Here is a 22,166-nt window from a genome sequence, read left to right as displayed (position 1 = left end):
CTCCACTACCAGAGCAAGGGATTAGCCAAGATCTGGAAGTCTGTGGCTCTTCAGTCCAGGAATTGGGTCATAGTCCACCCTGTTGTACTGTAGCTTCATAGCAGGCAGTTTGGGGAGCAGGGCTAATGTTAGTCAGGGAGATGAATAAGGATCTGGGTAATTCTCATCTGGGACTATCCAGTTAGGTCACTCAAAGGTGTGGACTGTGTCAGTCTGTTGGGTCTATCCACAGAAACTAAGGGTAGGGGTTGTGAGGGGCAAGGGGTTTAAGGCCAGTACGAGGGCCACTGATGGTGACTCAGGGACCTATTTTTAGACATTGGCAGCTGCACGCTGGTGGGAAGGGAAGGGGATAATTGTGAAGGGAGCAGCAGTACTTGTGAAGGGGAGAATACAGAAAAGAATGAATGGGAATGGGGTCATGTGGGAGGGGAGCTTATCCACATTCAGGAACACCCTGGCTTCAACATATGGCCGCACATGGCCGGGCCACCTTAGATGCCAGGAGCTGAGAGGGTAAGGTGGGCAGGCACATACAGACAGCTTAGGTTCAGATCTGGAGGAGGTACGGAGCCAATGAGATCAGGAAGAGCTACCAGAAAGGTGATCTGAACATTTAGGATCTCAGTGGCTTTTCAAGGCAGAGGTGGGAAGTCACTGGCCAGAGTGTTCACTGTCGCCTTCCATCATGATAGAAATTGAAAGCAAGGGGCTGCAGGACCACTCATATGAGGTTCCTTTGAAGGGAAACTACATTACACACAGACTATGTACTGTACAGGACACAGAACTGTAGAGTCCCTAATCACTGCTGATATCTGCAAGACCGAAGGTTAGGAAGGTGTCACAGTCAACATTTAGAAGTGGTGGTACAAAGAATAATACTGGCAACAGAGTTAATGTGAGAGTTACAGTGAGATGAAGTGTGGTACTCACTCAATTACCAAAACATGGATGTCTCTGCATCCCAACAGGAACATTACTGGTCTACTCCTGGCCTCCTTTTACTCCTTAAAGGTGGTTGAAGAGTTTAATGTTGGGCACACCTTCATCTGTCTGCACCCTTTCTGCTCTCTTGAGGGTAGTCCTCACTTTGTTGGAGAAAGGGAGGGACTGAGTGAGATGAAAGGTAGTGTTACTGATGGGACAAAGGTGAGGTGTTCAAAGAGAGTGAGTAGGCAGCACAGAGGAGCTGCAGGGTTAATAATACTGAGAATGGTAGTACTTGCGCAAGGGAGGCAGGTGCAATAACAGAGATACAGTGAGTGTGAGATGGCCGAGAGAAGAATCCTGAAGAAGGATGACACCCAAAATGTCGACCTTTGCATCTCTTGCTGCTGCCTGGCTTGCTGTGTACTTCCAGCGTCCTGCTTGTCTACTTACCCTGGCAGAGCACAGAAGATCGATGACTTTCTTATGGCACGGCTGGCTATTCCTCCAGACCGTTTATTCTACACGGACCTGGATGGCGACGTTGGACCAGGCTGCCAGGGTCTGGTGGTGTGGCCACTCCACTGATCCTGGGGGAATAAGATGTCCCTCCTTTGCACCAACTCATTCATGAGAACGTCCAGCTTCCTGACCACCTTCCCCTTCTCCAACATGTTCCAATCCTGTCCGTGACCAAACAGGGCAACTTCACAATATGTTCGTGCTTACCCAATGGCATAGTGGCCTTTTAAAGATGGCACCAGGGATGCTGGAGGTTATCCAGTGAGTGCAAGATGTTCTGAGAATAGCGTGTGTTAAGGTGGGGCAAGATTCAGACATGAGGAACACCATAGGATCAAGGTAGATAGTTAATTAAATGAATTTGGTAAGATACTGCAAGAAATCCTGCTTGGCCTTGTGGTGAGAAACCATCAAAAATATTCAACCTAGCTTTCCCTTAGCCAAAATTAAAATAAGATTCAACTGCTATTTGGAGGTGTCTTTAATGGAGCTCATGAAATAATCCTGTCACAAATACACAATGCAAAGTCTAATATAATCTGCTCTCTGGTCTGTTTAGCTCTAAGAAGCTACTTAGAAAACATTCCATGAACTTATCAACCCAGTCTGAATTTTCCAGTTTAATGTAGATTAAAGTCGCACATGATCATTGCTTGAGCTTTGTTACAAGCATGCAATATTTCTTCTTATATACTTTATCCCACAATAACCTGGAGCCTCAGTGAAAGCAGAGGAATCCAATAGCTATGAATATAACTCCTCTGTCCTTATCCCTTCGTGTTCAGGCAGTAACAGGTGATAATAGCAGTATCTTGCAGTTCCTCAGGCACCAAAGCATCAGGGAAGTCCAGAGCTCTCAGTGTAAGAAGTGAAGACTTGACTCTCCTGTCCCTGAGAATGGAGGATCAGGATGAAAGGGCACATGGAGATAACAGGACGATAGGCTCCTTGATGGTGTTACTGCACTATCAGCAGGTCATATATGGACCTGACATCAATGGGGCAGCATGCTGCCATCATAATGTGCATTTAGTTTGAGAATACATCAAGGAGTTCATCTAGGTGAAAGCCTGCTTTTCTGCAAACACTCACAAAGTTTTTATACATTGTCAGTCAGCAATACCCACCATCATGGATCTCCAATAGTTTCTAAAGGATGGTTTCTTGATGATAAACATTACTTTCTCCCCACAAACGGGACTGGATTTTATCTTTACTTTCCCTGCCAACGTGTTTGAAGGCCAGGGAGATAGTACCATGTAGCCTTCTGCCAACCCTGCTATTCCTGTCCGCTGACCCGAGTTACCTCTCATTTAACAGTGGGTTGGTTTCTAATTAGCGCAGAGTGCTAACAAACCACAGTCCCTGTTCCCAAAACCCAGAACAAATAAAATTCTCACCCTGAGGGAGCTGCCTTTTGTTTCTGGCTACAGAAATGACTGAAATCTTGTTGGTCAGTAAAAATGAGATGGTAGGGGAAAAAACAATTCATCCCATCAGGACAGAAGATAATGTTTAGAAAATCAGAGTATAAATGAAACCTTTCTTGCACAACACCCAGTATTTAGATGCCAGCTCATTGCCTATTCTAACATCTTTCCTATCGCTAACTCTTCCAGCAAGGTGATGTTACCTGCCATTTGGATCATTAATAAAGAATAAGAACAAAAGGTGATAGTTGTGGTTGAGTTGTCTGACTGAACACTGGTGACCTTTAGGGGATGCTGGAGGCCAGAGTTTGCTTCTAGTAGCTTAAGGCTGCTCTCATTGTTGTAGTTCTCCATTTTGTTTTCTTTTGGAGATGTTAGACAGGAGTCAGAGATGGAAGCAGGTCAAAATCCAATTGCTTCAGTGCAAATGAATGCCTGTTATCTTATGGGAGAGTGATATAACAAACGCTTTGGAAGAAATCTTGGCTAGAACATCAAGGTTATTTTCAGTTCTTCAGTGGAATGGAATGGAGCCATTACTATCTCCCAAAACATGAAAACTGAAATTCAGTTCAACATCCATCTGGAGACAAGCTGATCAAAAATTTCAGCAAATGTCTGATAGATGATATACAGATCATCTATCCGTGGGCGGCACGGTGGCACAGTGGTTAGCACTGCTACCTCACAGCACCAGAGACCCGGGTTCAATTCCCGACACAGGCGACTGACTGTGTGGAGTTTGCACATTCTCCCCGTGTCTGCGTGAGTTTCCTCCGGGTGTTTCCGCCCACAGTCCAAAGATGTGCAGGTTAGGTGAATTGGCCATGCTAAATTGCCTGTAGTGTTAGGTAAAGGGGTAAATGTAGGGGAATGGGTGGGTTGTGCTTCGGCGGGTCGATGTGGACTTGTTGGGCCGAAGGGCCTGTTTCCACACTGTAAGTAATCTAATCTAATAAGATCGTTGTTGTTGTTGTTATTATTTCAACTGTCATCATCCTGACATTTATTATTAACACAAGACAACAATGTGATTGTTCCAATAAAATATTTCATCATACACAAAGTATATTGCAATGTAAAATTACAGGCCTAGTTCATTCAGCTTGAACATATTTGTGGGATAGTTTGCTTTGAATCTTAGATTGATAATGCTATAATTCAGACACTCTCCATCTGTAAGTGTGGCACTTTGTTCTTAGCCAATCAGCTTGATACTGGGTTGTTTACATGCCCAGCAACATATAATTAATGTAACAATGGACTCCCCTTTTACAGAGTGACAAACAAATGACTCCCAATTTAGAAATAAAATTAAGCAAACTTTCAAGGTAAATCGGCAAAAGTATTTTCCACATGCACTCACCTCCCTGCGATGCCCACTGGCCGTGGAAGATAGTTGTATTATGGATCTGATGGAATAGCTTCTACATTGTTAACCACTTGAGAATATGTTATGATACATTCCTGAGGTAGGTTCAGAGGTAGGGACACTACCACTGTGCCACAAGAGCCAACCTGCCAGAGAAGATCCTAAATGTTTCAACAAGATAGCACCTGCCCCATTCTGAGGGTGACCTGTGGTCTTGTTTGTCAGCTGGTGTTGTTCTTCTATCTTAATGCATGCCATCTGAGAAGAAAACACAGTATTCTGTACAAATCATATGCCCCTTCACACTCTTCAGCTTGCTTACTCTCTTCCTTCAACAAATGACAACAGTATGAATGTAACACCTCATTTGCAAATTATTTTCTTGATGTTAAATCACTCAGAGCTTTGCTGGTGAAGCTATCATGTATTGCCCATCCTTAGTTACCCTGGTCCTGAGTGGTTTGCTAGGCCATGTCAGAGGACAGTTACGAGTCAACCACTTTGGAGTGTACCTGGAATCCCGTGGGGGCCAGACCAGCTAATGATGGTGGATTTCCTTTCCTGAAGGACAATAGTGAAACCTTTACAATTAACAGTGGTTATGTGGTCACCATTAAGATAGCTGTTTCAGGTCTTTTTGCAAATTGAATTCAAGTTTCACTATCTGTCAGGATGGGATTTAAACACACATCTGTACTGTGGAATTTCCAGTGACGTTAGCACCACATCACCAACAAACACCTACACAGCATCAGATTAATGTTAAATGGAGACTGATACTACATATACTGGAGCTGATGCCATATGAGCACAAGAATGTATTTTAGATACAATCTTATAGTTTTGATGTGAAAGTTCCAATTCCTCTCTTTTTAGTTGACCTAACAATATAATTCTGTACTTTTATTTTTGTTGGTACAATCCATGAGAATAGAATGGACAGCCAGCCTATGAATGTTAGAATCACTTGAATCTTCATTGGAAATCCATCAGCAATACTGAATACAGTGTATGTCTAATCAGTTCTTACTTTGGGAAGGGTGGTGCTGAGTGAATAGTGCTCAACAAAACCGCTCCCCGTGCAATGGGCAGGATTAAATACATCATGGGCACAAGAAAGAAAGTCCTTTTTTTTGTATTGAATTGCCTGTCCTGGTCTGCTCTAGCCATGCAGCAGACATCTTAAGCTTCACTTCACTAAAGTCCAATGTTTAATACACCACTGCTTTGTGCACTTGAAACATGATGGTAGATCCGGGTGGATGTCCAGAACTAAAATTAAAAGTTCAGCTGCAGAAAAAGAAAAACAAAACTCACAATGAAAAGGCTGATTAAGAGAGAATGGTTGCAGTTTCTCCCCTACCAGCTCCTGTTCAAATGTCATGGGGTTTTGTAGCAAAACTGGGAATTCTTCTCTGAACAATGGTAGAATTATGTAATAGCTACAGATTTGTTGAGCAAATCATACAATTTTCTACATTTGTATCACTGTGGGGAAAAGAATGTTTCAAAATATATTCCACCCTAAAACTCTCTGAAGAGTATACAAAACACATGGCAGGAATTAAAAAACATTGAATGCAAGATTTGAGTCTTAAGTCAATGCAATGTATGAATGGTATGTATTCAAGACTAGGGGACAAGAGTCTATTGATCATTATGTAACATCATTAAATCAGCTCGCAAAAACCTGTAAGTTTGCACAATTAAAGTATAAGCTAATTAGAAACAGGGTTGTATTATGAATAAGCGATTCAAAACAGAAACAACATTACTGAGAGAAGACAAACTTATTGTCAGGAGAGTAATTAACGTGCAGGTTGTAAATCAGCAGGTAGACCATATACATGACCAAACAGATCAGGTCTTGCATTGTTCGGACAGATACTGCAGGCACACAGAGCAGAACAATTACAGACAAAGGACTGAATGCAGATTTTGCAGAAACATCGAACAAAAGAAACAGTCATTTCCAGCGTGTGGAAGCCAATGCTCTCACTGAAAAAGCTGAAACGTTTTGCATACAGACATATGGCTAAAAGGTGGCACAAAAAACAAGTAGAAATTATTATGATTCTGTTAGAGCAAAGGGTAAGGCTGGTAAGAATAGGCAACAAAGGATGCATAAAGATATCGTGGCCAAAAGGAATAAGAAGGAGGTATATGTTAGGTATGATCAAGTGAATCTCTTAAGAGGAAAATCAGGAGAGTAAAAAGCAGACATAAGATAGCCTTGGCAGATAAAGTTAAGGATATTTCAAAGAAATTCTCCAAGTACATTAAGAGCAAAAGAGCAGCTGGGGAGAGAAGAGGGCCCCTTAAAGATCAACGCAATTGTTTATGTATGGAACCACAGGAGATGGGAATGATACTAACTTAGTATTTTATATTAGTTTTTACCGTGGAGAAAGATGTGAAGGCGAGGGAACTTAGGGAAATAAATCTTGATGTCTTGAAAGCACTCCACATCACAGAAGAGGAGATGCTGGAGGTCTTCAAAAACATAAAGCTGGTTCAATCACCAGAATCTGATCAAGTATATCCCAGGACATTGTGAGAAGTTAGGAAAGAAATTGTGGAGCCCCTAGCATAGATATTTGATTCATCTATAGCCAGGAGTGAGATGCCAGTGGACTGGAGGTTGGTTAATGTTGAGTCTTTATTTAAGAAAGGCTTTAAGGAGAAGTCTGGAAGTGACAGACCTGTGGTAGGTATGTTGTTGGAGGGGATTCTGAGAATCTTTGTATACATGCATTTGGAGAGGCAGGGACTGATTAGAGTTACTCAGCATGGCTTTGTGCATGTGAAATCATGATTGAGTTCTTTGACGACGTAATTAAAACCATTGATGAGTGCAGAGTGGTAGATATTGTCTACGTAGACTTTCATAAAGCCTTTGACAAATTTCTGCATGGTAGACTGATCAGTAAAATTAGATCACATGGGATTCAAGAAGCATTTGTCAACTGAATTCAAAATTGGTTTAATGGTAGGAGAGAGAGGGTAGTGGTGGGAGGTTGATTTTTGGACTGGAGGCCTGTGACCAGTGGTGTTCAGCAGGAACCAGTGTTGGATCAACTGTTGTTTATCATTAATGATTTGAATGAGAATTTATAAGGCATAGTTAGTAAGTTTGCGAATGACACCAAAATTGTTGATATAATCAACAGTGAAGAAGGTTATCTAAGGTTACAAAGGCATCTTGATCAATTGAGTCAATGGGCTGAGGAGTGGCAGATGGAGTTTAATTTGGATAAATACAAGGTATTGCATTTTGATAAAACTAACAAGGGCAGGACTTATACAGTTAATAGTAAGACTCTGGGTAGTGTTGTCAAACAAAGAGATCTAGGAGTTCAGGTACATTGTTTGTAGTGTCACAGGTAGTCAGTGTGGTTAAGAAGGCATTTAGCATATATGACTTTATTGCTCAGACCACTGAGTATAGCAGTTGGGACATCATGCTGAGATTGTACAGGACTTTGGTGAGGGCACTTTAGGAGTGCTCTGTACAGTTCTGATCATCCTGCTGTAAGAAGGATAATATTAAATTGGAGAGGGTTCAGAAGAAATCCACCAGAACATTGCTGGGAATGGAGGGCTTGAGTTATAAGGACAGGCTGGGTAGGCTGGGACCTTTCTCACTGGAGCACAAAAAGTTGAGGGGTAACCTTATAGAGGTTTATAAAATCATCAGGGGCATAAATAAACTGAATAGCAAAAGTCTTTTCCCAAGGGTGGAGAGGTTCAAAACTAGGGGGCATATTTTTAAGGTGAGAGGAAAAAAATATAGAAGGACCTGAGGGACAACTTTATCGCTTAGAGGGTGGTTCATTTGTGGAATGAACTGATAGAGGGATTGGTAGATACAGGTACAGTTACAACATTTATAAGACATTTGGATAAGTACATGAATAGGAAAGTTTTGGAGAGATATGGGCCAAGCACAGGCAAGTGGGACTAGTTTAGTTTGGGAAACTTGGTCGGCAAGTTAGAGTTAGACTGTTTCCATGATGTATGTCTCTGTGACTCTAAATGACTACTGGAGAGACAGTGGTTGAAGATTCTGACAAATAACTCTGCACCATACCAGGGGTTGATTCCGTCAGATTGATTTATGATGTCTTGTTTGTGACTATTGGAATAAGGACTGCAGAGGTGAACATCAGGTCAACATAAAATGTTAGATAGATAACAATATATCATGCATGACCTTCACAGACCTATGCCAGGTAGCTCAAAATAGTGATCAAAAATGAAGCCTTTAAAAATGAGACTATATAATGACACGGTCGTTCTGCCAAGCCCATTGCATTTACAGTATTGAGGATCTGGAATTCCAGATTATAAACAGCCAGCACTATTCAGTTCATCCAGAGCAATTTGAAAATTTAGATTTGTAATCCTCAACAAGCTGAGAGACAATTGTAAAGTCGCAGCACAAAACCGTTGACTGTGGAACACGTTTCAGAGCAGGATGTATTCATGCTATTAACATGCCTTCCCGGAGAATATTGTCTGGAATTCAGCGTCTTCCAAGGAACGTTCTAGATGCCCTCAAGGCCAGCCTGAAAGATAAAATAGAAAGCAGGAAAAGAATAACCATGAAAGTGAAAATTTCAACAGAATAGATTAGCAACATGGTAGCAGTGAAACAGTCTGAAAAGCTAAGAGTATTGATCCAATGAATCAAATGAAAGCCCTGAAGTGATCGCACTCCTTTTTGTGAACAATTGGAGGAATTTTGCTTCAATTAGCAAAGATAAAAAGCTTCACCATCCTAAATGTGATGAATGGTTGCTGGCAAATGAAGCTAGATGAAAGAAGAAGCTTTCTAACTACACAGTGGATGTCCTTCAGGTGATTCAAATGACTGCATTTCCATTACTTTGGAAGAATATCAACATACACAATAAGAGACACTTAGCAATATTCCAGGAGTGGAAACTAAAATAGATGATCTATTCATTTATGAACGCGGAGACACTATTGCTGACCAGATTCAAAATCTAGTGTGACTGCTCGACAGAGCTCACTGATGAGCCTGGAATTGATGTCAAAAAGTTTACAATTAGATTGCTGATATTAAGGACATAGCTATGCCCTGACTGCAAAAGGTCATCCCCTGCAACGTAAAAAGGTGAGAGCTGTAGCAGTGATGCAACAACCAATAGACATAAAAGCAATACAACAATTTGTTGGATTCATCAACCATTTGTTGCAATTCTTACCCAATTTGTCATCAGAGTGTGAACCATTTCGATGATTCACAGCCAAGGACATGCAGTAGTATTAGGGTATGGAACAAGAACCAGCATTCATTAAAATCAAAAACTAGAGATGATGATGCCAGTGCTGAAGTAGTACAATCTAAATGATTAAGTCAGTCTGCTGTGTGACACCAGTGAGACAGGTCTTGGAGAAACCTTAATGCAGGAAGTATAACCAGTTGTATTTGCCTCCATATTGCTAACACAAACTGAAAGAGTCTATGCCTAGTTCTAGAAAGAGTGCCGAGGCAATGTCTTTGCTTGTGAACGTTTTCAATAATATCTTTTTGGAACAAGCAAAGTGAAGTCGATTCCAACTATGAGTCACTTCAAAGCAGTTCCTTCAAGCTGCTACTATCTTCTCAAAGCATCTGGAATGAATATTCCTCTGGTGACAGAGATATCATCTGGATATGAACACGCAAACAAGAGAAAAGTAGATGCATATTGCAGAGAAGCTGCCAAAAGCAGTCGCTCTGATGAAGGAAGTGGGCGATACCACAACAGAGTGTGACATCTTCCAGACTGAATGTGAAGCAGCAGCCCATCATGCACTGGGAGCCATCAACTCAGCAGGAGATAGTTAATAATTTAATAGTCTGACAGCTTGCTCAAACCAAGCAAACTATCCAACAAAATGCAAATCTCCAACTGTTGGATTTGTGTTGACAAAAGAATGGCCAGAGACTATCAAGGACACGTCTATTTCCACATTGTGGCTATTGAGCATACACAGATTAACTGACAGCCTGAGATGGCATATTGTACAAAGGACATAGAGTAAATATCTCAAAATATTTGACAGAAGAGATATTAACATTCATCCATGCAAATTACCAAGGGAATTAATCAAATCTAAGGAAGGCACGAAATGTGATCTACTGGTCAAGTATAAAGAATAAGATCAAGGATGACTTCAACCAGTCCAGTACTTGTAATGAGTAGCAAGCAGGCAAACTAGACAAATGACATCCCAAACTGATCAGGGTGAGCTTGGACTAAAATTCTTCACTCTCACAGGAACTGATTATCTGGTTACAGTAGATACTCTGACTGTAGGGCTATGTACCAATTAATTTCAATGACCATTGCTGAGATTGCTAGATATCTAAGAACACACTTCAGCTCGTATGGCACTTCCTTCATTGCCATGGACAACAATTAACTTGTTTGCAAGTGAAGGGTTCAGTCATTTCCTGAAAGGTTAAGGAATTCAACACCACACACCTTCATACCAACCTCGGACAAATGGAAAGGTTGAGGCAGTGTGGAAATCACTAAAGGAATCATAAGGAAAGTGAACAAATCCCACATAGATGCATGTAAGTTAATCCTCAAGAGGAGAAAAAGATCCACTGATTGAATGGGATGTAGACCGGTGCAAAAGACTAATGTCATCCTGCACCCAAACTACTCGTCCAATAGCAAACAAATCACTGAAGCCAGGTGTGAGTAAAAAAATCAAGATGGAATGATTAAAAATAGAAATAGAACGTAGAACACAGAACATTACAACGCAGTACAGGCTCTTCAGTCCTCGATGTTGAACTGACCTGTTTAACCAATCTGAAGCCAATCTAACCTACACTATTCCATGTTCATCCATATATCTATCCAATGATCATTTAAATGCTCTTAAACTTGCAGAGTCTATTACTATTGCAGGCAGTGCACTCTATGCTCCTACTACTCTCTGAATAAAGAAACTACCTCTGATATTTGTCCTATATCTATCACCTCTCAACTTAAAGCTATGCCTCCTCGTGTTAGCCATCACCATCCGAGGAAAAAGGCTCTCACTGTCCAACCTATCTAACTCTCTGATTATCTGATATGTCTCAATTATGTCACCTCTTAATATTCTTCTCTCTAATGAAAACAGCCTCAAGTCCCTCAGCCTTTCCTTGTAAGACCTTCCTTCCATACCAGGCAACATCCTAGTAAATCTCCTCTGAAACCTTTCCAAAGCCTCCACATCCTCCCTATAATGCTGTGACCAGAACTCTACTCAATACTCCAAGTGCAACCGCACCAGAGTTTTGTACAGTTGCAGCAAGATCTGATGGTTCTGAATCTCAATCCTCTACCAATAAAAACTAACACACCATATGTCTTCTTAACCATCCTATCAACCTGAGTGGCAATTTTCAAGGATCTATGTACCTGGACACTGAGTTCTCTCTGCTCAACTACACTACCAAGAATCTTAACATTAACCCACTACTCTGCATTCCTGTTACTCCTTCCAAAGTGAATCACCTCACATTTTTCTGCATTAAACTCCATTTGCCGCCTCTCAGCCCAGTTCTGCAGCTTATCGATGTCCCTCTGTAATCTACAACATCCTTTGTCACTATCCACAACTCTACCGAGCTTAGTGACTTCCGCAAATTTGCTAACCCATCCTTCTATGCCCTCATCCTGGTCACTTACATAAATGACCAATAACAGTGGACCCAAAACAGATCCTTGCCGGACCCCACTAGTAATTGAACTCCAGGATGAATATTTCCCATCAACTACCACCCTCTGTCTTCTTTTAGCTAGCCAATTTCTGATCCAAACCACTAAATCATCCTCAATCCTATGCCTCCGTATTTTTGGCAATAGCCTACTGTGGGGAACCTTATCAAATACCTTACTGAAATGCATATACACGACATCAACCGCTCTATCCTCATCCATCTGTTTGGTCAACTTCTGAAAGAACTCAATAAGGTTTGTGAGGCATGACCTACCCTTCACAAAACTGTGTTGACTATCCCTGATTAAATTATTCCTTTCTTGATTATTATAAATCCTATTTCTTATAACCTTTTCCCAACACTTTACCCACAACCAAAGTAAGGCTCACTGGACTATAATTAACAGGGTTATCTCTAATCCCCTTCTTGAACAAGGGCACAACATTTGCTATCCTCCAGTCTTCTGGCACAATTCCTGTAGACAATGATGATACAAAGATCAAAGCCAAAGGCGCAGCAATCTCCTCCCTGGCTTCACAGAGATTCCTAGGATAAATCCCATCTGGCCAAGGGGACTTATCTATTTTTACACTGTCCAGAATTGCTGACACCTCCACCTTGTGAATGTCAATCCCATCTAGTCTAGTAGCCTGTATCTCAGTATTCTCCTCAACAACATTGTCTTTTTCCTGTGTGAATATTGATGAAAAGTATTCATTTAGCCTATCTCCTCTCACTTCACGCACAATTTCCCACTACTATGCTTGATTGGCCCTAATCTTACTCTCGTCATTCTTTTATTCCTGATATAGCTATAGAAAACCTGAGAGTTTTCCTTGAACCTATCCACCAATGACTTTTCATGTCCCCTTATTTGGTCTTTCCTGGCTAACTTGTGACTCTTAAGCGCCTTAACTGAGCCATCACATCTCATCCTAACATAAACCTTCTTCTTTCTCTTGAAGTAAGATTCAACTCCCTTAGTAAACCACGACTCCTGCACTCGACAATTTTCTTCCTGCATGACTGGTACATACATATCAAGGACCCGCAGTAGCTGGTCCTTGAATAAGCTCCACATTTCAATTGTGTCCATCCCCTGCAGTTCCTTTCAAATCCTGTGCATCCTAAATCTTACCTTAATGCATTATAATTGTCCCCCCAGCTATAACTCTTCCCCTGCGGTATATACCTATCTCTTTCCATCACTAAAGTAAAAATAACCAAACTGTAGTCATTATCTCCAAAGTGCTCACCTACCTCTAAATCTAACAACCAACCAGTTTCATTCCCCAGTATCAAATCCAATGTGGTTGGTTGGCCTCCTGCACACATTGGATAAGAACTGACCCATCTAAACTACTTGAATCATAGTATTCCCAGTCAATATTTGGAAAGTTAAAGACCCCATAATGACTACCCTGTCACTCTAGCTCCTATCGAGGATCATTTTTTATATCCTAGCCTCTATATCTCTGGAACTATTTGGAGGCCTATACAAAACTCCCAACAGGGTGACCTCTCCTTTTCTGTTTCTAATGTCATCCCATATTACCTCAGTAAATGAATCCTCAAATGTCCTTTCTCCCTCCGTAATACTGTTCTTAACTAACAGTGCCACACCACCCCCTCACTTACCATTTCTCTGTTCTTACTAAAATATCGAAATCCTGGAATCTGCAATAACCATTCCTGTCCCTGATAGAAACCCAAATTCCATTTTGTCAAGACTGATAAAATGTTGACAGAATTCACTGCTGAGATTCAATCAGGATACAAATATTTAACCATCTCAACAAAAGCCAGGCCAAGTGTCAACTTGGGACCTAAATGAAGAAGTTGTCACCTCAATTGTCTTCAGTGGAACTGAATGACCAGCTATACCATCACAATGGCTGGCAATCCACCAAACTGGAGAAGGTGTTCCTCAACTGCAGGCTGCTGTGCAGGAATAGGTGAACCTATCACTTTGCAGAGCTAGAGGTCCTCAGCAACCAGAGATCAATAGAAATAGAACAACAGCAGCTACAGCAGCAACAATAAATCATGCAGGAATGACACACTCATGCTGTTGTTCCAACCACAAAACCTGGGCCAGTGAGGCTAATAATGGTGATGGATTTACAAACACATGGAGAGCAACTGAACATAGGGGCCATCACACAAATGCTGGTGATTTTCTGAACGTGACTTTTGTATTGAGATCTATGCTATTGCTTAGTAACTGCTTTCAGACAATCTGCTGGAAATTCATATTTTTTAAAATGGTGATCCCTCAAGGGCTTTAAGCCATGTGGTGAATTGCTATTTATATTGCTGAGTCTGTAAAATAGGCACTTCATTAGGAATATTGTAAGTCCACTGGGGGCATTTTCCAACCTGAGCACATCTTGTCTCATTATGTGTTATACTGCACACATAACAAGTTATTTCTTCTGGTGGGCACTATGCCAGTGATGCTGTAAAACATGAGTATGCAGGGTGGGTTCTTCCCTCAGATCACACACGTGGGCACTAGACCTACTGTTGCTAACTTTTGGCTGAAACCAGCACCAGGTTTGCAGTATTTCACAGACTGCCATGTAAGATATTACAGTTGTAGCCTGGTGCATCATATGTCGCACAGCAAACAAATTCAATCAGTTTGGTCCTGTTAATATACATATTAGTGTTGGTCTGATTGGGGATGCAACAGCCCCTGCTGGCACTGTCCTATTGTCCTGTTAAGAGGGACATGGACTAGTGTGATCTGTAGTCTAGTTTTTTTTTATTTGCTCATGGGCCATGGATGACCTCTTCCCAGAGGAATGGCAGAAGAGGCTGTGCCACCAGGCCCTGCCAGCCTAGTCTGAGGTTGCCACCTATGACAGTGCCATCTCCAGTGGTCAGGAACAGCCAATAGTGCAGAAGAAAGGCCAATAATCCTCTCCACTGTGCCAGAGTGAGTGCTGGTAACTCTGCTCCCTGTTACCTCACACTCACTCTGTTTCTGCCATTGCAACGACCTCCAAACCAAAACTCACGCTCTGTCACTTGCACCACTGCATGCAACACCATTCTCTCACAACTTCCCACTTCACTAATCCTGCAAGCCCTTTGCATCACCTTCTGAGTCACTCAGAGAACCTTGCCACCTTTCCCAGCGCTACTATTCGTGGCATCCATTGTAAGCTCAATCAGTCACCCTCTTTCTGCCATTACAGGAGAAGACAGTCCATAACAGGTAGGTTCTCTCCATCCCAGCTGCGAAACAAAGGAATACAGTAAATCGCAGTGTGATTGAGAAAAAGAAGAACACCTATTGGGGTCTGTTTGCTGGAACTGGTGACAATGACTTGTGCATGGCTTTCAACTTATATAGAAATGTTGGTGATAGCACTGTACATATACTTGTTAGTCACTCTGTGCAGGGTCTCAATGTATCGTTACAACTTCTGGCAATAGGTGGGGCTCAATGGCTGGACAGGTTGTGGCTCGTAATATTTAGCTCCTCATTCCCAACAATAGGAGAATCCTAGATCTTACAGGAGAATTCCAGGACCATTCCTATGGGATGCAGACACGTCTTTCCCCGGCCAAATTTGTAAGTATCACTCTGGAAGCAACTACTAATCTCCTATTAATTGTATTGTCAGTCTCATTCATTGCACACTATTTACCACCACTGGCAAGGATGTCTTCTCTCCCTCTTGTGCCTTGCCTTCTCTTCCTGACAATTGCAAAGAAAGACCAAGCTCCTGCTGGACCTCTGATGATAACAGTGCTAGGTCCTCAGATAAGCATCAACAAGGCTGTCTCCTGTCCTCTTTACCAAGAGAGGAACAGACACTTCAATGAGAATGTTGGAGTGTGGGACCATAAGCTGGTGAGGACCTCACTGTAACAGCTCTGCAGCTTATCAAGGAAGAACCAAGAAGGGAACCTTGACCCCAATCCGTGTGCCCCTTCCTGAAAAGGGGACTGAACAGTGCCAGGAAGATATCCATTCAGAGGGGAAAACACAAAAAAATCCCTCAGCAATTTCCTCTCAGGATGCTGCAGAGGTGGCCAGGCTCTCCATCTTTGCCCTACTTGCCTCCCGCTGACACTTCAGGATGAGGAGGGTATGTTTACCTCTGGCAAGAAGACCCTTGGCCATTCAGGCCTGTCCAGGCACAAGCATCCCCTGGATGGACCCATCAAAGCTCTAGGGCTATTGGCCTCCACTGTCAGGTAGGTTCTCTCCATCCCAGCTGCGAAACAAAGGAATACAGTAAATCGCAGCGTGATTGAGAAAAAGAAGAACAGCTATTGGGGTCTGTTTGCTGGAACTGGTGACAATGACTTGTGCATGGCTTTCAACTTATATAGAAATGTTGGTGATAGCACTGTACATATACTTGTTAGTCACTCTGTGTAGGGTCTCAATGTATCGTTACAACTTCTGGCAATAGGTGGGGCTCAATGGATGGAAGTCTGCACTGAGGGTCTACTGCATTATCTGCAAGTAGGAAGAACACAGCGTACATGTCAATTTGGATCCTCTGTCCTTCTTATTTCAACATCCTTAATGCCTGACTCCTTCCCTGTGAGAGAGTGTAGGGATTGAGCATTGGTGGGGGCAATCAGGTGCAGGGGGAAGGGTAGAAAGCAGTGGGTTAAACATCCAGAAACGGTCAGTGTCTGGGGGGAGAGATGGGCTTGTATCAGTGAGGGTGGGGGGGAGGTGTGACAGGTTTTGAGTATTGAGGGAGTACAATCAATGCAAGTGATTGGGGACTCAGTTATATCATTGGTCATAAGTTATAAGAGCATAACATAACATAACAGTTATATCATTAGTCATAAGAGCAGGGTTTAATCCCTCTGACCTTTCCTGACTAGCTAAAGGACAAGTGAGTCAGCACCTTCTGACAGATTTGAGGATTTTTTTCCAGAAGGCTTTAGATACAGGGTAAATCCCCATCAGCCGTTTAAACTTTCCAGATAATTACGATATAGACAGTGTATTGAAACCTCTGTAAAGCATCTGTCAATGTACATCTGGCCTCTAACCATCTGGAGACTGGAAGATCATATGTCTCTCATATAACATAACGTAACACCTCTGGTATGATTGAACTTTCTCCCACCCATCCTTTCATCCTTCCCTTGCATCTGTTAAAAATTCAGAATGGAACCGTAACTGATGTCTGTTTTAAGCATTTAGGTGCAGCAATGAAAATTCCAGTGATACAGGTTTATGTAGTATTTCACTGGAAGACGACAGAGTGTCTGCTCTTTATCACTGTTTTATATGCTGGAGCAAAGTGCATTCCTGATCAAAGAATTAAAAAGGAATTTTGGCATGTATTTACTGCCCCAATTTGTGTCTGTTGGTTAAAGCCTTCTACCTAAGCCATCTGTTAACCGTTTGCCAGAGGTCTTCAACATTCCAAAGTTTAGTGGTTAAGCTGGACTACATGACCACAATTGTCTGCCTGGAGAATTTAAGCTCTTGGTTGCACCAGGTGAGCCAAAAGCAATTGTTCAGTCTGCAACCTCACAACACAACTTACAGGAGGATGCCCTCCAGCCATAGTGGAGCTTCCAATCCAAGGTAGGCATCTTTTGCTGTACTGAATTAGTAAGGTTCTAGCCAAATCAGTGAAATGTAGTCACTTTCCTGACATCTATGGAACGTGTCTGAGATCCTCAACAACTGAATTATCCTCAGAGCAGAGAAGGCATAAAAAATATAATATGCCCAGTCTTGTCAGGGCTTGATGTTGAATTTGTGCAAAGTAAACTGAAAGCTATTGAACAGTAGCCCATTTTCCAGCCATCCCTATTTTCCCTTCCAATACTCCTCTCATACAATTGATGTTCTCAAAGCTTTCAAATACAGCAAGACACGTTTATGCAACCTTATGAATATCACATCCAGGTCCTACATACTGTTGACAGTTAAGGACTGGATGATGTATTGGTGCAAAGTATTGAATGCTTATTATTTATTTTGACTATACACAGATGCATCCTTGAACAGGATTGTATGAGAACTTCTTTCACACAGGTCCAAGTGCTATGTGATCTGGCACCATCTCACATCACTCATGATGCTGTCTAGCTATAGTATGTAGCGAATAATCCCAAATATTACAACTGTGCCCCCCCACCCCCACCCCAACTCTCCCCACCACCCCAACTCTTTCATTCTATCTATTAAACTACTTACATTATGCTACCTTCTCTCCTCACTTTCTCCCAAAGTTATTGAGGTCATTCCTGAGTGACTGAGATGGATACTGTGGTAATTTGACTCATTGTTCTGATTATTGCAATTACTTCATCATACTTGAGTTAGAAACTGAAAGTTTACTGGGTACTACATAGAAGGCAGAAAGCTTTTGTTACAGCCGTAAGAAGCAATATCCATTAAAGTTTTTCGAAATATGGTAAAAAGTTAAATCTGTGACTGAGAGTTTTTTTGGCTTGAGATGGGACAATACCTCCTTATCCTTTGAGGGGAACAAGATTTGCCAGTATTCCCTCACCTGCTCCAATAGCACCTCCAACACTGAATCGGAGAAGCAAAATGTCCTCTCCTGAGACTGGCTGAAGAGTATCTCGGAGTCGGCACTACATTAATCGGCCTTGAATGACTCTACATGAATGCATTGGAACTTTAAATGGATGGTGGATCTGCAGTGAATTCTGTCTCCTTTTAGCTGGTTGGAAAAATGTGAGCAGTCAATGTAAATTCCGGTTGACAAAATGGTGTGAGTCTGAAACATTGCAATTTGTTGAGCAAGTTGATTGTGCTGCAAGCGAGCTCCCCAAAAACTGCCCATGGTTGGAGTTGGCCCTTCCACATGCAAGTACGTAACTAAACATTTGGTTTGTATTTAACTTTTCTAAAACGAAGTCAGATTACTAATGCTCTAAAACAGCAATTTTCTAAATCTGTTTAAAGGTTTTCAGAAATATAAAATTTCAGTTTTGTCATCTTATTAATACATCTCTATCCAATAGAAATATTTTACAATTTAAATAATGGTCAGTAAAGCTATTAAGAGTAAGCTGGATATGTCAATATGTCATTGAAGCTTGAGTTAATAATATAAATGCATACACTGCAGAAAAATAAAAATGTTGACACAGCACTGTCATTAGAGAGGAATTGCACAACAAAATCTGAAGCTCATTTTAAGTGTTATCTTCTAAACTTTGGAATTGTTTATAATTTAAAACACAATGTTTCATAACTGGAGGAAATATCAAATGACCTGAATAAACTTCCCTCCAATTTTCATTAAAATTAATAAAAAGAACGCTTCTTGGCATAGATATTTTATGGTGATTAGAAGCTAATATTACTATTTTCACATGTATTCAAACATGAGGAATGTATTCTGTAGGACTGATTGGAAATTGAATTAGAAATTAATCTCACTTGCAAAGAAATGTATCAGTTTGAGGTAATAAGGATAGGAAATTGAAAAAACAGAATGAATACAGCCTCAAATTTCACTCTATAAATCTAACAAAAAATGTTCTTGAATTTGCACAAAGTTAGACATTGCACAAGAGGGGTTTTAAATTTAAATAGTATTGTATGAACCGGGCTGACAAAGAATATGACCACATGTTGTATGTATACCACATATGTACATGCATAGCTGTGAGAGTAGTTAACACTTCTGTCTGTTTAAACATTGAAGAACCATTATATGTATTGCCAATCTACTCTTACTTATTCTGGACACTGATAGTGCATTGCAATTTGTAACCTCTTCGTTGCTTTTCAGATTAGGTCATATTGACTCTTTATTTGTTGGAATAAATGATACATCTGCAGGTGGAAAGGAAAGAATATTATTTCCTAGCACTGTCTAAAATCAACTGCGTTTGCACTCACCCTGGAGTATAGAGCATAAATATCCCCAGCCTGCCAAATGCAAAGTGTACTTAAACTTTGACATATCAGCCTGAGTGCCCTTTTAAACTGATTGAATCACCATATCCTTTGAAACGCTAGATATTAAGCACAACTTTCTTGATCCTTCAGATAGATATTTATAGCTCTGTTCAGAATATGAGATTCTGCAGAATTCATTTGCCTCAATAATCAACCCCAAACTCTCTAAAGTGGAACATAAACCAACATGAATGTTTTACTAGATGTTATAAATGCAGGCGACATTTGATGTGACAAAATTGATTCCAGTTGGTAAATTGGCTCTTCTCTTTGGATGTTGCTATTAACTAATGACACCCTTTCAACAATTTTCTGTGATGCTAATTGAGCTTGTAAGCACCATTCTCCAGAACCTAATCAAATAAAATGAAAAGTCAACACAACCTCGACTTTGATTAGATTAGATTCCTTACAGTATGGAACAGGCCCTTTGGCCTAACATATCCACACTGACTCTCTGAAGAGCAACCCATCCAGACACTTTGCCCTATCCTATATTTACCCCTGCTTAATGCACCTAACACTATGGTCAATTGAGCATGGCTAATTCACCTGACCTGTACATCTTTGGATTGTGGGAGAAACCAGAGCACTCAGAGGAAACCCACGCAGACACAGGGAGAATGTGCAAACTCCACACAGACAGTTGCCTCTGGCAGCAGTGCTAACCACTGAACCAATGTACCGCCCTTGACTACAAGAACAATTATACCATAGTTCAAACAAGGCACATAAATGGCTTATGCCTGAAACATCGGCTCTCCTGCTCCCCAGATGCTGCCTGTCTTGCGTTGCTTTTCCAGGCACCACACTTTTTGACATAAGGAGCATTGATGCACTGGATGTAAGTTAGCTCGCTGAGTTGGAAGGTTCGTTTTCAGATGCTTCATCATCATAATAGGTAATATCATCAGTGAGCCTCTGGCAAAGCACTGGTGTTAGTGACCAGCTTTCTATTTATGTGTTTAGGGATCACTAACATCAGTGCTTCACCTGAAGCTCACTGATGATGTTACCTAGTATGGTGACAAAACGTCTGAAAATGAACCTTCCAGCTCAGCGAGCAAACTTACATCTAGAACTTCAATCTGAGCTACAATTCTTCTCAAGACTCACTCACAATAAATCTAATATTAAGTACAGTCATTCATGAGGGCTGAAATAGATCGAGGTCTGTCATTCTACTCGAAATCAATGAAAGAATATTGTTGAGGGGATCTCTCTTTCCAGCTAGACATTCACGTTGCCTCTTTTCAGGTAAGCTCACTGAGCTACAAGCCAATGGTGAGAACCCTGCTAGGCCTTCCTTTGGAATTGTAACTGGATAAGGAGGTATGTTTCAGCTCCCTGCTTCATAATCCCTTCTCAATCAATTGGAGCAAATATTTTCATTTTTGTTAACACGCAACTAACACACACCAATGAAAATGCAGGACTAGACAAAATTATAGTGCCAACTACAAAGCTTTCTAGAGTGAAGGAGAAAGGAACTTTATTTCAACATTTCTTGTCAAATGGGGGAGTTATTCTGTCTCTTCTTTTTGTGAGAATGATCTCCTCTCATAAGTCTAATTTATTTATGACTAAATGTACACATTCGTGAATGAGAGATTAAAATTTAAATTTATTTTTGTAAATTTCACAATAGAGATAGTTTAGTTAAAAATAAAGCTACATTTCCTCCATATCTTATAGATTTGAACAGATGCAATAGTTACCCACGGTTTTGCAATCCTGTGTTGTAGTCGGTCAATATCTCTCCTTCTAATTTTCCAGGTATAGAATTGCTTACTCTTACTCATGACAGTGAATGCAGTTCAGATAATCCACCTGGATATCAATGTGGGAGTAGATGATTGTGAGCAGTATGATGGAAAAAAGGATTGGGAAGAGATAGAAAGAATCCCTCTTAAAAAAAAATCTGGATTTTAAATTTCAGTTATGAATGTGTAGTGGTGAATACCTGTAATTTTATAATTGTATTAATGGATTCAAATTTATTTTTTCAGTCTTTGACACCAACACGGAGTAGCAGCTAAAACTGGACTGTTGAATTTCGCTAAGGCCTCTCCAGCAGTACCTTCCAAACCCAGATATCTACCATCAAGAAGGATAAGAGCAGTAGATGAATGGGTACACCCATCTCCAATTCCTCTCCAAGTAAAATACAATCGTCACTTAGATCACTACGACATTTCTTCATAGTTGCTGGGTCAAAATCCTGGAACTCACTCCCTA

At 41.1% G+C, this 22,166-nt stretch overlaps 1 long non-coding RNA gene across 2 annotated transcripts in view; it reads right to left on the bottom strand.

Moving 5' to 3' along the window:
- Positions 1-7,482: 7,482 nt before the first annotated feature.
- Positions 7,483-22,166, bottom strand: part of LOC132826889 (uncharacterized) — a 91,538-nt gene continuing 76,854 nt past the window's right edge. For both annotated transcript variants that reach the window (XR_009645933.1, XR_009645932.1), the window contains one exon: positions 7,483-8,822. This is a non-coding gene — a long non-coding RNA (uncharacterized LOC132826889). The remainder of the gene's footprint in view (positions 8,823-22,166) is intronic.

The sequence above is a fragment of the Hemiscyllium ocellatum genome, chromosome 23, assembly GCF_020745735.1.
Source record: "Hemiscyllium ocellatum isolate sHemOce1 chromosome 23, sHemOce1.pat.X.cur, whole genome shotgun sequence".
In the NCBI taxonomy this organism is placed as follows: Eukaryota; Metazoa; Chordata; class Chondrichthyes; order Orectolobiformes; family Hemiscylliidae; genus Hemiscyllium; species Hemiscyllium ocellatum.
Note: the sequence above shows the minus strand (reverse complement) of the source record. Positions and strands in the feature narration are given on the sequence as shown.